We start from the raw sequence: 10,665 nt of genomic DNA on the forward strand, positions 1-10,665 counted from the left end.
AACTTGAAGTTTGAAACCCATTTTTGAGATACATATTTCTTCTTTAATCATTCAATCTTTTTATTTTTCCTTCACCGATTCCATCATCGTACTGAATTTCTCTACTTGTCTGTTTTTCCAAGTGTCCATGATACATACTTTATGTTGTGCAATTTATTGTAACCACTCCTGCTTGAACCTGAAACGATCTACAGTTTAGGTAAATAAATAAAATAATAAAGAGTTGGCCGTCTGCAAAATTTAACTATATCATTAATGTTGACTGTTATAATTTAGTTAACTGATTTATTACTTAACACGATCGACTTGTTTTCTGTCGCCCTCCAACACCAGTATTATTTTGCCAAGAAAAGTAATCTTTTAACTTCAAAACGCCTGTATTCAAAAAAAAGAAATTTGTGGCGGGTTTCCCTGAAACGCAATAGACCCGTAAGTATTCACCGTACCGCAGCGCTTTTGCTGGGACTTGGACTTCACTGTTCCTCATGATTGCCGCTTTCGAACAAGCATTCACGCACCTAACGAATAGTCTTCATACATAAAGGGTGTCCAAGCTAACTTTAGCCAAGGGTTAAAAAATAAGGCATTTGAGGTAGGCCAGAAAGGCCACTTTTTCACATGTCAGCCATCTGACCACTCGCAATTTTTATTTTGCAATTAACTAATTAGTAATTAAGATATTTTTCTAATTTGCTGCAACGTATGGCGTGAGGATGCAAGGGACCACATGGTATCATAACCACCAAGGACTTAACCGAAGTGCAGTGGGAGACTCCGCTGTCAAGCCCCAGCCTGGATAATCAGCGTAGTCTGGTCGACCGGACTCGGGACATGGCTCGGGTCCACAGCTTCCTGGACTGAGGAGACTGCCCACCTAGGGCGAATATTTCACGCCTGCTCTGAATAAAAGTTTGTCTCTCTCTTGCAGACTGTTGCCTCTAGACAAAAAATGTGATTAGCAAAGTTGGAGAGCACCTTTTGAAACCCCCATTCCTTTTATTTCAGATAAAGAAGACCTTACGTGTTTCTTCCTTCCAAGCTTTAAAGAAAGGCTAGGAAAAAAAAAAAATATCGCATGACTAACGTATTCGTGCGCCACAATTGGGATGCTCTCAATCGTGGTTTGAGTGAGCGAAATAAGCTTCGGCCGTTACTCGACAGCCCAGTTCCATTGGCAGGCTGGTATGATGGTTTCAGCGAACGCGGTGAGCTCGCTGCAACTTGCACTAGGGTGTCTCGATGCGCACGCGCTCTGCGGAGGGCGCGCGCATCGAGGCACCCTAACTTGCACTGTCACGTGCCCAGACTGCCTGAAGCGGACGAGGAAACCATCGCCGACATATCGGTGGTGGCGGTGAAAAACATTATGCAGTGTTGGGAGCCTTAAGTGATTACATCCTAATGACGGGTCGGCTCTTGGCTGCGTGTTGTGGCCGGAAGCTGGTGCTTCCCAGCGACACCCAAAGACCAGTCCGTCAGCCGCTTTTGAACGGTCGGGTCATAGCTGGACACCGCAGCCTCCCAACGCTAGAGGTCGGAGAGTTGCCAAGCGGCTGGAGGGTGGAATTCCGAGCATTTGATCATGATGTGTTCGAAATCAGCTTTAGGTGCCCCACACAGGGTGCACTAAGGCGAGAACAGTCCTGAATGGATCAAAGCTAAGAAAGCAGGGGATGGGAATGTACGGACTGAAGCTGGCGCCACGTCACCTGTTGTAGCTTAGAGATTTATAAGGAGGAGGGTAGATGGTTCGTTGATCACGGTAATCGAGAGAGATTTCGTGATAGTATACCATGCGCTCGCGAGCATCTCCCCAGGTGGTGGCAGTCCCTGCTCGGCTGACGTATCCTCGAGCAAAAGAGTGAGCTGCTTCGTTGCCTGGGTGACCCGTATGAGCGGGCACTCATATTAATTGAATAAGGTGTTCGGATGGGGGGAGGGAGGCGAGGAACCGGAAGGCTGGGCCAGAGATCCAACCGCGAGCGAAGTTTCGTACGGCGGATTTAGAGTCGCTAAAGATGATGGTGGCTCGGGTAGTAGCTATAGAGAGGGCAACCGCCGCCTCCTCCGCCTCCCGGGAAGTGGAGACAAAAGTTGTACCTTGCCGCGACAAGTTGCAAAGAGTTGGAGACAGCGCTAAGGGCGAACGCAGGGCGGGAGGGGTATGAGGCAGCGTCTACGTAAACGGTCTCTGGCTGGAAGCCATAATTGTTTGTGAATAGCTTCTGCGCGTGTCTTGCGGCGAGCGACATGGTGCTCTGGGTGCATATTCTTAGGCAGGGGATGCACCTTAAGAACGCGGTGAATCGCAGGGGGAAGTGTATGTTGCGTAGAGCAGTGACTGGTAGATGAGAGATGGATGCGAGCAAGGATGTTCCGGCCGGTGAGGGTAGATGATAGTCGCTCCAACTGGGCTGAGCGGTGGGTTTCCGTGAGCTCAGCAGGGGATGCCTGCCCCTGGAAGGAGACCGTGGAGCCACTGCCACAGCTGATTTCGTACACTCAAACCCTGGTTCAGAGCAGCACAGTCGAGGCGCGCGACTAGGCCAGCCATGTGATACTTACGAAGCGAAAAGCTTTACTACGAGGGTAGGAGCCGAGCTTCGCGTATGCTGTATGCCGTGCCGTCACAGCCAAGGCCAGCTGTGCAGCCCCCTCGCCGACGTTGCCTAGCAACGCTTAAGTGGTGTGCGACTCCTCTTTATTAAAAATGAAAACAAAAATATTCCGGAGTCCCATCTGATGCCGGCAAAAAAATTAGGCTTTGTACCCTAGTGACCTAACCAGAACCCTTTTTGATTTATCAAGGTTAAGAGACGCCCCCGAACTATCACAAAAACGCTCAGTTACGCGCAAAGCCTCGGTCACACTCTTTTTATCAGTACAGAAAAGGGCGATGCCATCAGCATAAGCCAAAATCTTAATTTCACATTGCGATAGCGAGAAGTCACGAACTGCTTTGTTTTTGATGATACTACGACACAGGGGCTCAAGATATAACAGGAATAACAAAGGCGCGATAGCGGACTGCCTTGTCGAACAGATAATTTAAGCGGAATAGCTTTGGTAAAGTTTCGATTAGCAATCAGTCTTGTAGTGGCCGCTTTATAACATAGTTCAATGCCTTTAAGCAAGACATCACCAATGTTTGCACTCTCCAATACAGCAAACAAAAAAATCATGACGCACCTTATCAAAAGCTTTTGCCAGATCAATCTGCATTAGGGCCACTTGATTGACCTAATTTAACACTGTTTCTATCACATAACGTGCAATATGGATATGGTTTTGAATAATATGGCCTTTGATTTCACACACTTGGTGTGGCTCTAATAAATCTAATGCCACAAGCGGCAGACGAAAAGAAAGTACCTTAGCAAATACCAGTTCGCGCGGTTATTATCGCCTTCCTGGTTGCGGAGCGGGCCGCCGTAGACGCCGTCCAGCGGACGTCGCCGTTGATAGATGAAAAAACAAACTCCCACTGTGCAGAGCTAGCAGCGCAGATTTGTGTGGAAAAAAAACAAACAAAAAATCGCGCTCATTTGGTGCACAGATTACCGTTTCTAAACGTTCACCCTCCTTTACCTAAAATTAACTTTAATCCCTTGAGCACCATATTAATTCGCAGGTGGACGCATGAGGCAATGGAAAAGCGAAAAAACACTTGTCTCTTTGGCTCAGCATTACGTCTTGGAGAAAACTTCTAAAGGATTTTCGCCTCAGTCGCAACATGAGACGCGTCATATAATCGTTAAAGACTAAATGACTGTGAAATGCTGTGAGATAGTTTCTTGCTGTGACAAGTAACCATTTTCCAGCATTTTAAAAACCATTCGGCCTTTAATGATGACGTCACGGCTCCATTTTGAGGCTGCGACGAAAATCCTCTGGATTCAGGACTTTTGACTAAGACGGTACGTACACATGGTTACGGAAATTCTGGACTGATATCTTTCCTCTATTATTCACTATACTATCCAAAAATTGTGGCTGTTTCGAGAATTCAATAAAGTATGACAATTATTTTCTTGTCTTCATTTTTTGGTGCATACATAACACGCACGTCGCGCTACTCCATAAAAACTGCACTCCGAAATTTTGGCTCATCCTGGACAAAGAAAAAAAAATAGTAGGACGTTGAAGCTTCGCCTTAGACTATATACGATACTAATTTTACAGGAAAACCCATGTACGGGAGCCACAAGGGCAGCCGACAAACGAGAGCTATTAACGCTGTCCCATAATACACTTAAAATGCGGAGGTAAGCATCCAACATATATCAAGTATTCACCCTATACATTTCCCGACCACCGTCTACGGCGGCGGCGGCTATCCAAGATCTAAAAAAATGCAGCTCGAGACTACGCCGAGGGTAAAATCTCGCGACCGCATTGCAAATTTTAGGAAATCTTCCCAGGCGATCAGCGGAAACGTTGGAGTACTTGCTCCTTCACTGTGCCGCTTTTGCCAAACCGTGTCGCGAGATGCTCAGAGTCTGGCTCTCATCAGGACACGTTTACGGCATTGTTGTGGCCACAGGGCAGTGCGCATATCTGTCAGACGATCTTGTCATCATGGCTCATGACGGGGGAAGGTATGTTGTGCAAAAAGAAACTGTATCATGAGAGAAGACAGACAGAACTACCTCCCGCCCTGCCCGTCTTCTCTTGTGAATGTCCCTCCTTTTTTTTTTTTTTTCTTTTTGCGCGCAACACGTATTCGCCTCGCTAGGCATATATAGTGGCGCGCATCGACGTTTATTGCTCTTCTGGAGCATATATACCTGGTTCGCAAGAAGAAAGAAGGAAAAAGAAACGACAAAACTGCCACATGCCCCCTATACGCAAAAAGAAAAAAAAAATCAGCTGAGTCTTTGACGGAGCCACAGACGGTTTGCTGACGCATTCATCTCCGGACCGTGCTATCAGTGACACTTCCAAAATTTCCCTGGTATGGTCAGGCTGGTGCGGTGGTGATACAAATCAATCATTTGGTCGAACAGAGGATAGCACGGTGTTTCAGGGTCACATCTTTTACAAGCTCTTTGTCTATGACAATGTTGTTGACTTTCTTGGGGTGCTCTTGCAGCCGGACGTTCAAGCATCTTACCGTTCGGCCAGAATACCCGAAACTGGAATTCTGTAGACGGCTCCCCTCTGGCAAGACACTAAAGCATCCCTGTGTTTGATAGTGCACAACGGTTTTCCCTTACGCGTAGAACGTAAACATAACCTCCATAGGCTTATGAGTCTCTTCAGCGCGGTGAACAAGACTGTATACGCCGGGTTGTGCGAGAGCCCATGCACGTAGGGGATGACAGCTATCTTCTCTTTCTCTCGTCTCTCTTCTTCTTCCATCTTGTTTAGGTTGCTCTTTGCACGCCACTCATGCCAGCCTCAGATTTCCCTTATGCAGGCTCGATCGGCAACGGAAACGATCATATGCCTAGTAGGGTAGGGTGCCTCGATGCGCATGCCCCCTTCTGCCGCTTCGTGAAGAGTGCGCTCGCATCGATTGCACAGTCGAGTTTGCACATGGAATAAGCAGACTAAACACCGCAGTGGCCAGTTTTCATCGGACAAACTTCGGGAAAACTGCTTCCTCACCACACCTCTGCATTATCAAATTGGCCCGGCAGCAGATGCCGTCTTTAAACCCCTTTGGTCCTTTGGGCACCCAGAGTGACGCGCCGCCTCGAAACGAGCCATAAAATTTTCTTCAACGGTGTTGGCACGAGTTGCTGATAGCACTCGACAAAAAGGGAAGCACGATATTCCTCTTAACCAGATTCGAGTGCGCTGTATGACAGGGGAGGCTTGTTCCCTATTGGCTTATATACACCCAACACGCGTGATCCTCAAAGCACAGCCGCAACTCTGAAAACCTGGCAATTCGGTGGTGAATTTGAGTGGTTCAAGACATGCATTAAACAATATACGAGTTAATTTTCGTTGGTGGGGTGGTTCTACCCGAAAAGTGGGGATGCTGGATGAGAGCGAAAAGATGGACTGAAATTTGTACACAAAACTTTACAATATTTGCAGCACTTATACAGCAAGGTTGTGCAAAGCATGGATCTGGCTACCTCGGCATAGCCGAATATTTCGCGTTATGTAATAGCTCAGAAAACCCGACTGGACCCTCGGGCTCAGTTTTAATGCCTCGGGGCCCAACCCACATTCTAATCATAGCCAAATACAAAAAAAAAAAAAAAAAATATCAACCTGATTGGTTAGTAAGGTTGAAAGTTGGGCGAGTTGAATCTGGTTCATTTTGAAGGTAGCGCGAAAAACGAGGACCAAGAGTAGAAGGACACAACACGTGTTGTGTCCTTCTACTCTTGGTCCTCGTTTTTCGCGCTACCTTCAAAATGAACCTGATTGGTTACCTAATTGCTGCCTGCCACACTCCTTAAACTTTAAGGAAGGTTGACATGCTTTCCCAACGCATACATGCGAGCAAAAAGAGCAACAAAACAATTAAAACAATAGAGAAAGGAGGAAAAACAAACAAATACAAGAACGCAACGTTTCCTTTTGCCCCGTCTCGCATATATTCGTACGCGTCGACGTCGCACCTGGTCATTTCAACGCTATGGTTGTCAATTCCAAACTGGTGGCGTCATTTCGACGCATCCTTCCCCTAGTTCTTTGGCGCCGTGAACTGCGATAAGTGACCGCCCATTCTCCCGAAATCTGCCACGCCGGTGTCCGTCCCCCCGGCGACAGCTTGTACAGCTTCCGAGGCTTTTTGAGCACAGCAAACCCGCCCTCCTCGTATGCGATTGGATCGTACTGTGCGATTGGATCCTACGGCTACGCCTCTCAAGGAACTCGGCCTCTGCATTCTTCATTTAACCCATACAAGCTGTCTTTAAGCCACACAGAAAGATTTCATTGAAGAGAGGAAAATCGCGAGCCATGAAGATATGCGAACAGCTTAACCTGTTGAATATTGTCAATCAAATTGAGAGCAGCGGTTATGACTCCTTGCAAATGCTTTTCTCGGCTAAGAATCAAGGTGAAATGCTCTTTTCGCGTAATTGTTTTAGAATCTGGTACGTGGCAGAAGTGCCTCGCAGACTTCTTGCAAATGGAACTAAAAATTACTTAAACTGCGGAGTGTAAGTATACCCTCTCCCCTTTTTCTTTGTTTTTGACACAGTGCAACGTCTTTCAAACGCCGGCAAATAGTCCAAATGGCGAGAAATGGCGAAATTAGCAGCAAAATTAAATAACACTTTGCTGGTATACGATAAAGTAATTTTTCAGTGTCTACAAACTTACGTAGGTACAAAAAAAAAAAAAAAACCTTTGGTGCGCGGCAAAAACTTTTTCGGAATTTAAAAAGTATATGGCAGAAAGGGCCACACCTTCTTTTTTAGTAAATCACCATTTGGCTGTCCCAGTGATGCGGCTGCGTACAGACAGCAACAAAATCAGGATAATTTTATTTGCGTTTGGATCACGTGCCGTGGAAAGATTGGTCTGTGGCACCATATGGGCTTGCTGGTTGCAGAGGTAGAACATTCGCCTCACGTGTAACAGGATCGTAGTTCGAATCCTGGTGCCAAGTGATTCTCCACCGGTAAAAAAATGCGCCTTGACTTTGATGACCACTGCCGGAAACTCCCGCTCTCACCGGCAGAGATTATCCAGGGCTCAAAGGGCTCAAATCAACCGGGCCCTCTGTTCTCAGGGGCCCCTAGGGAGCTGAAAAAAAAAAAAAAAAAAAAAAAAAAAAAAACCGGATTTTGAGGTGTGGTTCAAAAAAATTTCAAACTGCCTTCCTGGTTTTCTGCGGTTTAAAATTAGAGCTTATGTATTGCGATGTCGAATACGACATGAAAAGCTGTTCGTCGTGTCGCAGGCTTACCTGATCCCAAAGCCAGCCTCATAATTCGCCAGTTAAATTACACAGCGTTGTAATCGCTCAAATGAATGAAAAAAGATCCAAAATGGTTTTAGATGGGGTTCCAACTGGTTTCAGTTGGTTGGAAGTAAGCTGGTCCCAGTTGGTGACCAAGTGGAATCAAACGGGTTATATCTGGCTTTCAGTTTGGAGCCAGCTCGTACCAGTTGGTAAACCAACTTGCCTCTGGCATTACTGCTCCTGAGGTCAGCTGTGTGTTATTAATCTGAGCATAGGCAGTGAAAGCTGTGAAAAAAAAAACAAAAAAAAACAATACACAATAATTCCTTTCGCTCCCCACCACTTCCTCCCTCCAAATGCCCAGCTGCCCCCGTATGAGCGAAGCGCTTGGTGCGGGCCGCACCACCGCATTCCCCTGCCCCCTCGCGACGCTACTGGACCAACTCGACTTTCAGTTCAGTTCAGTTCAGGCGTTCAGTCGTGTCCGACTCTTCGTGACCCTATGGACCATGTCACGCCACGCTTTCCGGTCTCTCACTATCTTCTTAACATCACATAGCTTCATCTGCAATGCCTCGAGAATGCCATCTAACCATCGCGTTCGCTGCCTACCCCTTCTCCGGCGACCCTCAACCTTTCCCAACATCAAATCTTTCTCCAGCGACTCCTCTCTTCTCATCAGATGACCAAAGTAGCTGAGCTTTAACTTTAGAATTTGACCCTCCAATGAGCAGTCAGGGTTTATGGTCGACAATATCGACTGATTTGATCTTCTGGCAGTCCAAGGAACTCTTAAGAGTCTTCGCCAGCACCACAATTCAAACGCGTCAATTCTTCGGCGGTCAGCCTTTTTCACAGTCCAACTCTCGCATCCATACATCACAACTGGAAAGACCATAGCACGAGTTATACGGATCTTGGTTGGCAGACTAATGTCTCTGCTCTTTACTAGGCGGTCAAGGCTAACCATTGCTCTCTTTCGCAGAAGCAGGCGTCTCCTAATTTCATGGCTGCAGTCTCCTTCCGAGGTAATCTTGGCGCCCAAGAACAGAAAATCTGTCACAGCTTCCGCTTCTTGTCCATTGATGCTCCAGGACTTGATAGGGCAAGACGCCATGATCTTCGTCTTTTTAATGTTCAGTTTAAGCCCAAACTTCTCACTCTCTTCTTGTACGCGCATCAGAAGTCTCTTGAGTTCCACTTCACTTTCTGCCATTAAAGTGGTATCATCCGCATATCTAAGGTTGTTGATACGTTTTCCAGCAATCTTCACTCCAGCTGAAGACCCGTCCAGACCGGCCTTCCTCATGATGCACTCTGCATATAGGTTAAATAGGCAGGGCGACAGTATGCAGCCTTGCCTCACCCCTTTCTCAATCGGAAACCAATCAGTAAGACCATGCCCAGTTCTGACTGTGGCCTCTTGCCCTTCATAAAGGTTCCTGAGGAGACAGATGAGGTGAATTGGAACTCCCATCTCTTGGAGAGCTTGCCACAATCTGCTGTGATCTACGCAGTCAAGCGCTTTCGCATAATCAATAAAGCAGAAGTAAATGGGTTTCTGGAACTCTCTCGCTTTTTCCATGATCCAGCGAAGGTTGGCAATTTGGTCTCTAGTTCCTCTGCCCTTGCGAAACCCAGCTTGCACGTCCGGAAGCTCCCGATCCACATACTGCTGCAGCCTACCTTGCAGGATTTTTAACATCACCTTGCTAGCATGCGAAATAAGCACGATCGTGCGGTAGTTGTAACAATCTTTGGCACTGCCTTTCTTTGGAATGGGGATGTAAACTGACCTCCTCCAATCCTGTGGCCACTGCAGGGTTGTCCAAATCTTTTGACATAATGTATGCAGTGTGTTAACAGCGTCGTGGTTGAGGTTTTGAAGCAACTCAGCTGGAATACCATCAATTCCGCTAGCTTTGTTCTTAGCAAGGCTGGCTAAGGCCCATTCAACTTCACTCTTCAGGATGCCCGGCTCGAGATCAGTAATCACAACCGTCCTATGTTGGGTTTGCACATCCGGGTCCTTCTTGTACAGTTCTTCTGTGTATTCCTGCCACCTCTTCTTTATCTCTGAGGCTTCAGTGAGGTCCTTGCCTCGTTTGTCCTTTATCACGCCCAGCTTAGCACAGAAGCTTCCTTTGACATCTTTGATTGTCTTATACAGAGCTCTTGTGTTCCTTAATTGGCTGTTGTCCTCAACTGCTTGACACTGTATGTTCAGGAAGGCATTCTTATCTTTCCTTGCTATTTTCTGAAAATCCGCGTTGAGAACCTTGTATCTTTCTCTTTCCCCCATACCTTTTGCCATCCTCCTTTCCTCAGCTATTTGCAAAGCCTCTTCAGATAACCAGTTTGCTTTTTTGCATTTCTTTTGCTTTGGAACTACCTTAGTAGCAACTTCTTGTATTATATCACGAACATCAGTCCACATCTCTTCGGGCTCTTTGTCTTCTAGATCTAATTCTTGAAATCGATTCCTCACTTCCACAGCATATTCTAATGGAATCTGATCCAGATCATACCTGAAAGGCCTTCTAGTTTTCTGCGTTTTCCTCAATCGAAGCTTAATTTTGGCAACAAGAAGCTGATGATCGGTGCCACAATCGGCCCCAGGCCTTGTTTTTACTGCTTGTATAGCGCTTCTCCATCTCTGCCGGCAAATAATATAATCGATCTGATTCCTGTACAGACCGTCCGGCGAAATCCATGTGTACAGGCGCCTCTTGTGCTGTTGAAAATGAGTATTCGCTATGGTCAGGTTGTTTTCTTGACAGAACTCTACT

Source organism: Amblyomma maculatum, chromosome 7 (assembly GCF_055883805.1).
Source record: "Amblyomma maculatum isolate TAMU_Amacu chromosome 7, ASM5588380v1, whole genome shotgun sequence".
NCBI lineage: Eukaryota > Metazoa > Arthropoda > Arachnida > Ixodida > Ixodidae > Amblyomma > Amblyomma maculatum.